The sequence below is a fragment of the Salvelinus sp. IW2-2015 genome, unplaced genomic scaffold (genome assembly GCF_002910315.2).
Source record: "Salvelinus sp. IW2-2015 unplaced genomic scaffold, ASM291031v2 Un_scaffold1588, whole genome shotgun sequence".
Classification (NCBI taxonomy): Eukaryota; Metazoa; Chordata; class Actinopteri; order Salmoniformes; family Salmonidae; genus Salvelinus; species Salvelinus sp. IW2-2015.
Genome location: NW_019943012.1, coordinates 46,065 through 53,513, shown reverse-complemented (window position 1 = coordinate 53,513; position 7,449 = coordinate 46,065). Strand labels below are relative to the sequence as shown.

Below are 7,449 nucleotides of genomic sequence, written 5' to 3'. Positions count from 1 at the left end.
CAAAGATTATTTTTTTTTTTGTACGTGCATCTTTGAAATGCAGAAACGGCATACACCTAGTTATTATTCCCCCACCCGACCCCAAGACCGCTCGACACACCTTTTCAGATATTCGGCCGTCTATTTGGCCGGTGCCCGCCCCACTCTTCTCCAGAAATCTAGGAAGAGTCTCCTACACACAGCGTGGTTCCTAACACTTTTCGATTCTCTTAGAATGATGGACCGCCGTCACCTGGGCACTCACACGACCATACACATACTCACTCCTTCGGGGACTTCCACTCTTCGACCAGCGAAACGAAGGTCGCACAGGGGCGCCGGTCCCCGGTGACCACCACATACGCTCACACGCCCACTGAGGAAGACACTACGACCCCACCTAGGAAACATGCCCCGCACCCTTGGCTATACACACATCCATATTAAATAAGGTATTGCGCACTCCTTCCCTTCTCTCTTCCTTGAACTTTTCTCATTCATGTCATTGCTCTATCACTTACTCCATGCTTCTCATTTCCCCCTCACTCTTTTTTCAACCTTGGTCGTGCACATCATCACACTGTTTCCTTTGCTTGTCGCTTCATTCGATGGGGGCAAGACTTACGTTCGCGGCTTAGACGCTGCACAGAGAACGACAATCAACCAACCTGCGACAGACCGTTGCAAAATCATTCGTTTTTAGTTGTGTCTTCTTTTTGGGTGTTCTCCCGCTTCTTTTTTTTTATCCTCTTGAAACTGCCAAAAGCGCCCGGACTACTTATTTCCGCCGGGTGCCATTTAGAATGTTGGCCCGCAGTTTGGCGGGCGGCCAGCTCTAGGAAGTCTGTGGTTCTAACTTATTCGATTTAAGAATGATGGAGGTCACGGTGTTCTTGGGGACCTTCAATGTTGCAGACATTTTTTGGTACCCTTCTCCAGATGTGTGCTCGACACAATCCTGTCTCGGAGCTCTACGGACAATTCCTTTGACCTCATGGCTTGGTTTTTGCTCTGAATACACTATCAACTGTGGGACTTTTTATGTACACCGATCTGGCCTTCCAAATCATGTCCAATCAGTTGATTTACCACAGGTGGACGCCAAGTTGTAGAAACATCTCAAGGATGATCAATGGAAACAGGATGGACCTGGCTCAATTTCGAGGCTCATTGCAAAAGGTCTGAATAGTTATTTAATAATATGTATTTCTAAAAACTAGTTTTCGCTTCGTCATTATGGGGTATTGTGATGTCTATGGGGTATTGTGATGTCATTATGGGGTATTGTGATGTCATTATTGGGTATTGTGTGTAGATTGAGGAAAAATATTAATTTGATCCGTTTTGGAATAAGGCTGATAATGTAACAAAATGTGGAAAAAGTGAAGGGCTCTGAATACTTTCGCGAGTTCACTGTAGGTACATATTAGGCAATGCACGCAGACACTTCCCAGGTGGCATTTTGTCTGTTGAATGGCCTGACATGTGGCAGTCCAGTTCCGTGGTGTTCCTGTCTATAGTAACTGCCAGAGGGGAGGACTGATGGTGGATTGGGCCTGTCGGGCCTGGCCTGCTTCTTAAAGCTCTGCTGCGATTCCGAGGTATTTTTTTCTTCTTCTTCGCCTCACACAGACATGTCAACAAAGTATATTTTTAATTTTTTTACATTTTTTTTTTTTTTTTAACATCCATTCAAATGATATAATAGTTCCTCACAGAATTTAAAATCTTTCCAACACTCTCCCCCTCAATGTCACTTTCATTCATCACACTCTATGAGCATCCGCTGTGTCCATCTTCAATAACTAGATTGCATAGCATGACCCTTTTCAATTATTAATATTTGCTTGTGTCTGACATACGCTGGTGACTTTGATTGACGGGTGTTTTTACGGGATGTGCTTGTGTTTCATTCGCTGATTCTCTATAGGCCTGATTCTCTATTTCCATTCAGAAAGTTTCCTAAAGTGACTCTCTCTCTCTTAATAAGAATCAAATGCACCTGTCGTGATTTAGTCTTGTAAAAAGCCTGTTTTCCGTAGCTTAGGCTATATTAGTTCTTTCATTACGGCATCCTCTCTTTTGAACAAAATATGTCAATGACACTGCCATCGAATGACCGCAGCAGCAGGGTTTGGGACGTTATGCAAATATTTAGTGGGAAGTGGGAGAAAATCACCATCTGACTTCGTTTGAATGGTTTTTTGCATCAAAGTCGGATCTGAAGGAAACATTTTTACATGCAGAAAAGCAATCCGTCTAGGACAAGGTAGGCACATGTCTGTATTTGGACTCCGTTGTTGTCGATATGAAAATGGGACAGATCCTCTCCAACTTGGCATTTCATCTTTTTTCTTTTTCTTTTAAAGATTTATAAGTAATAACCTGAACAATCATAATGCCATGATAATAACTGTGTAATGTCTTGTTAAACGCTTTTTACAAAATGTAAGAATCATATCCATGTAAACAAGTGAACCAACAGAATTGTCACCACCTCTGCCTCGCCAGTTAGAGTAACTTCCAACACCGTCACAGCCCGGAAGAGGACACATGCTGACAAGGTCATAGGTGTTCTCCACAATGAACCAGCACACCATGACACTCGTTGACARGAAATACAATCAACTTACTGTGCCTTCATGTGATTGGAGAGGAGCAATTCCTATGTCAATGTCATCCTGAATCTCCCAGAACTGAGGATTGGCCACTGGCCTTTCGCTCGCTCGCTCTCTCTCTCTCTGCAGCAGAGATTCACCCCATGCTCATTCACATAGCACTACGCCCAGTTCGTATGCACCACACAAGAGCACACACGCTCCACAGCAGACACTGTAATATTGCACAATGCCTTTTCTGCGTTCTCTGAATGTTTTAGAGCTGCAGATGTTTGCGATTTACTAAACCTACCCCGCTGAACTAAAGTCTTAAAGAGCTTGGCAAGTGTTCAGGTCTTAGACATGGTCCAAACCACTTCCTCTGGTTAGGATGGATGGACTGACAGTTGACCAGGCAGGATGGATGGATTGACAGTTGACCAGGCAGGATGGATGGAGCGCAGTGTGAACCATATGCTCAACGCAGAGAAGACTGACAGTGCATATCGCTTACGCTGAGTGTTTGTGTGTTGGCGAGGGAGGTATGATGAGGACTGTAGCGATTGTCTTGCCAGTTTTTTGATGTGTCGTGTCACTGTATTGTTGTGTCTCTCACTCACCATACGATGGCGCACTTCCATAGCAGCGAAGAAGTCAAAAATCATTGAAGACTCTTGGATCTCTGACCAGACAGTGTGGTCCTTAGTCTGTGTACCCACCCCAAAAGACCTGTCCACTAGGCTTGGGAACAGGCAGGATGGATGGGATACTTGAGAGACAAGATAGGACCAAGGCAGATATGAATTGCAACACGTGACTTCAATGACCACAGGATGGATGGAACTTATGTACAAATGCTGTGTAGAGGTTGACCAAAGCTAGAAGCTTGGATCCATAATGCAGGAGGAAGAAGTGGATTGATCTAGTTGAGAACCGGTACGAGTTGAGCAGGAATGGATGGGGTGTAGTAGAACACGCTAGACAGTTGACGGACGCAGCGGCAAGGGTGGGATGGATGCGTAACACTGGGACTGATGAAGTTGACCACCATTGTTCTACACTCCACGCGTATAGGAGGCGGGTATGTTGACACAGTGCATCGATTGACAGTTTACCAGCAGGCGGATGGATGGATTGACAGTTTGACCAGGCAGGATGGATGGATTGACAGTTTGACAGGCCAGGATGGATGGATTGACAGTTGACCAGGCAGGATGGATGGATTGACAGAGTTGAACCAGGCAGGATGGATGGATTGACAGTTGACCAGGCAGGATGGATGGATTGACAGTTGACCAGGCAGGATGGAAAGGAATGGATTGACTGACAGTTGACAGGCAGGATGGATGGATGGTGGATGGGATGGATGGATGGATTGACAGTTGACCAGGTAGGATGGATGGATGGATGGAATGACAGTTGACCAGGCAGTTTGGATTGGATTGACAGTTGACCAGGCAGTTTGGATGATGGATGGATTGACAGTTGACCAGCATTGGATGGTGGATGACTGACAGTTGACCAGGCAGTTTGGATGGATGGATGGAAGACAGTTGACCAGGCAGTTTGGATGGATGGATGGAATGACAGTTGACCAGGAATTTAGTATGGACATTGACCAGCAGTTTGAGTGGATGGACAGTTGACCCAGGCAGTATGGATGGATGGATGTATTGACAGTTGACCAGGTTTGGATGCTGGACTGACAGTTGACCCGGCAGTTTGGATGGATGGATTTGACAGTTGACCAGGCATGATGGATGGATGGATGGATTGACAGTTGACCAGGCAGGATGGATGGATGGATGGATTACAGTTGACCAGGCAGGATGATGGACTGACAGTTGACAGGCATTGGATGGATGGATGGATGGATTGACAGTTGACCAGGCAGTTTGGATGGATGGATGGATGGATTGACAGTTGACCAGGCAGTTGGATGGATGGATGGATGGATTGACAGTTGACAGGCAGTTTGGATGATGGATGGACTGACAGTTGACCAGGCAGTTTGGATGGATGGATGGACTGACAGTTGACCAGGCAGTTTGGATGGATGGATGGACTGACAGTTGACCAGGCAGTTTGGATGGATGGATGGACTGACAGTTGACCAGGCAGTTTGGATGGATGGATGGCTGACAGTTGACCAGGCGTTTGGATGGATGGATGGACTGACAGTTGACAGGCAGTTTGATGGATGGATGGATGTATTGACAGTTGACCAGGCAGTTTGGATGGCTGGACTGACAGTTGACCCGCGCAGTTTGGATGGATGGATGGATTGACAGTTGACCAGGCATGATGGATGGATGGATGGATTGACAGTTGACCAGGCAGGATGGTGGATGGATGGATTGACAGTTGACCAGGCAGGATGGATGGATGGACTGACAGTTGACCAGGCATTTGGATGGTGGATGGATGGATTGACAGTTGACCAGGCAGTTTGGATTGGATGGATGGATGGATTGACAGTTGACCAGGCAGTTTGGATGATGGATGGATGGATTGACAGTTGACCAGGCAGTTTGGATGGATGGATGGACTGACAGTTGACCAGGCAGTTTGGATGGATGGATGGACTGACAGTTGACCAGGCAGTTTGGATGGATGGATGGACTGACAGTTGACCAGGCAGTTGGATGGATGGATGGACTGACAGTTGACCAGGCAGTTTGGATGGATGGATGGACTGACAGTTGACCAGGCAGTTTGGGATGGATGGATGGATTGACAGTTGCCACAGCAGTTGGATGGATTGATGAATAGATGGACGGACGATCTGACCAGGCAGTTTAAGATGCTATGTCATCTTTATCTCGTGATTTTGCAAAGTCACTCTTAACTAGACTACATGGCTGACAGTCGATGCGTGTTTATAGTGTATAAGTATCAGAGGGGCCTGAGAATACCTGAGTGGACATATGGTCCTTCTCTGCTCCCCCACCTCCCTCCCAAATTACCTTCGTCCAAAATCCAATGACCGTCACAGCCCTCGTCATGATGCCTTTGCTCTTCTCTCTCCTCTCTTGTGGTTACCTGGCTCTTCTCTCGCTGTCTCTCTGTCTCTGTCCTCTCTGTCTCTCTCTGTCTCTCCTCTCTCTCTCTCCTCTCTCTCTCTCTCTCTCTTCTCTCTGCTCTGCTCTGCCTCTCTGTCTCTCTCTCTGTTTTGACCTAAAATAGGAAGAACAGCAGTCAGGATCTCTTGTCTGGAAGCACGAACCGATTTTTACTTTCTGGAATGTTCTGCTTACTGTCTGGTCTGCCAACACAAGCATTCCAGACACAAAATTCCCTCGTGTGAGATCAGATCCGAGATCTCTTCTCACACACACAGGAAAACTAGGCATCACAGAACTCGATAACCTTACTACTGTCTGTGTGTTGGGGTTGGTGTGTGTGTGTGTGAGAGAAGTGACGCAGTATTAAGTATTTCTCTCTTCTCTCTGCCCTATAGGTGGCGCTATTGGGGATAGACATTGCCGGGGCGTTCGTCAATGCCTGGGGGAACAATTTAGAGGATACCTGGGAACAGGTGGCGTACTGTTTCTGTTTGTCTCCATCCTCTTCTGTAATCAGGCTGCAAATAGTCTGGCTAACTGTAGGACTATCCCATCTAACCCTTAAAACCACATCCCCTACTGCCCTCATTGGCTGCTCCTGTTCTGCCTTTTGGTGTGTGTTGTACTTGTTTAACTGGTCCTGTCAGACTACTGCTGCAGGTGTCACCAGTTGTCATACTCACCCAGGCTGGCCCTTGAGACACACACACAACACAACAAACACACACACACACACACACCGCCCTACAGTACAGCTCTAGGAGGAGACCTTGTCTGTCAGATTCCAAAGGGGAACAAACAGTCTGACATCGCTTATCCCAACTGTCTGAAAACTCTCCACTTCCCCTCTCCACTTCCCCTCTCACTTCCCCTCTACTTCTGCTCTCCTCTCCACTTCTCCTCTCCACTTCCCTCTCCTCTCCACTTCCCCTCTCCTCTCCACTCCCCTCTCCTCTCCACTTCCCTCTCCTCTCCTCTACTTCTGCTCTCCCTCTCTTCTTGCTCTCCCTCTACTTCTGCTCATCCCCTCCACTTCTCCTCTCCATTCTCCTCTCCACTTCTCCTCTCCACTTCTCCTCTCCACTTCTCCTCTCCACTTCCCTCTCCCTTCCACCTTCTCCTCTCACTTCCCTCTTCCTCTCCACTTCCCCTCTCCTCTCCACTTCCGCCCTCTCTCTCCACTTCCCTCTCCTCTCCACTTCTCTCTACTCCTCTCCTCTCCACTTTTCTTCTCTCCACTTTTCTTCCTCTCATCCACTTCTCCACTTCTCCTCTCCACTTCTGCTCTCCTCTCCACTTCTCCTCTCCACTCCACTTCTGCTCTCTCTCCACTTCTGCTCTCCTCTCCACTTTTCCACTTCTGCTCTCACCTCTCTTCTCCATTTGCTCTCCTCTCAACTTCTGCTCTCCTCTCCAACTTTTCCTCTCACACTTTTCCACTCGTCTTCTCTGTCGACACCGAGGGGGAGGAGATGAGATCATAGTGATTAATGAGTTATTGATCTACACGTAATTGACTCTCCCCTCACTCGCTGTGTGTGTGTTACTGTTCTTCTCTCCCATCTGTTGGGGTGATTTTTCTGAGGCCATCTTGTTCTGCGAGGGGGTATTGGGAGGAAGTGAAACAGCTGGTTTCTGAAGAGCTGAAAGGGGGAACACCGCCAATGACCTCACACAGTCACGTGTTTGGGTTTGATGATGACTTGTGTCTCTGCTTACAATGCCCCCTGTCCTGTGTGTTGGACCTCTATTGTCCCTGTTGCCTAGGAAACCAGCTGTTTGTGGTAGCAACAACCGCCCCCCCCCCC

General features: G+C 47.5%; 1 pseudogene; it reads left to right on the top strand.

Annotated features, from left to right (window-relative positions):
- LOC112071341 (CLIP-associating protein 1-like) overlaps window positions 1-7,449 on the top strand; it is a 70,237-nt pseudogene that overhangs the window by 23,696 nt on the left and 39,092 nt on the right.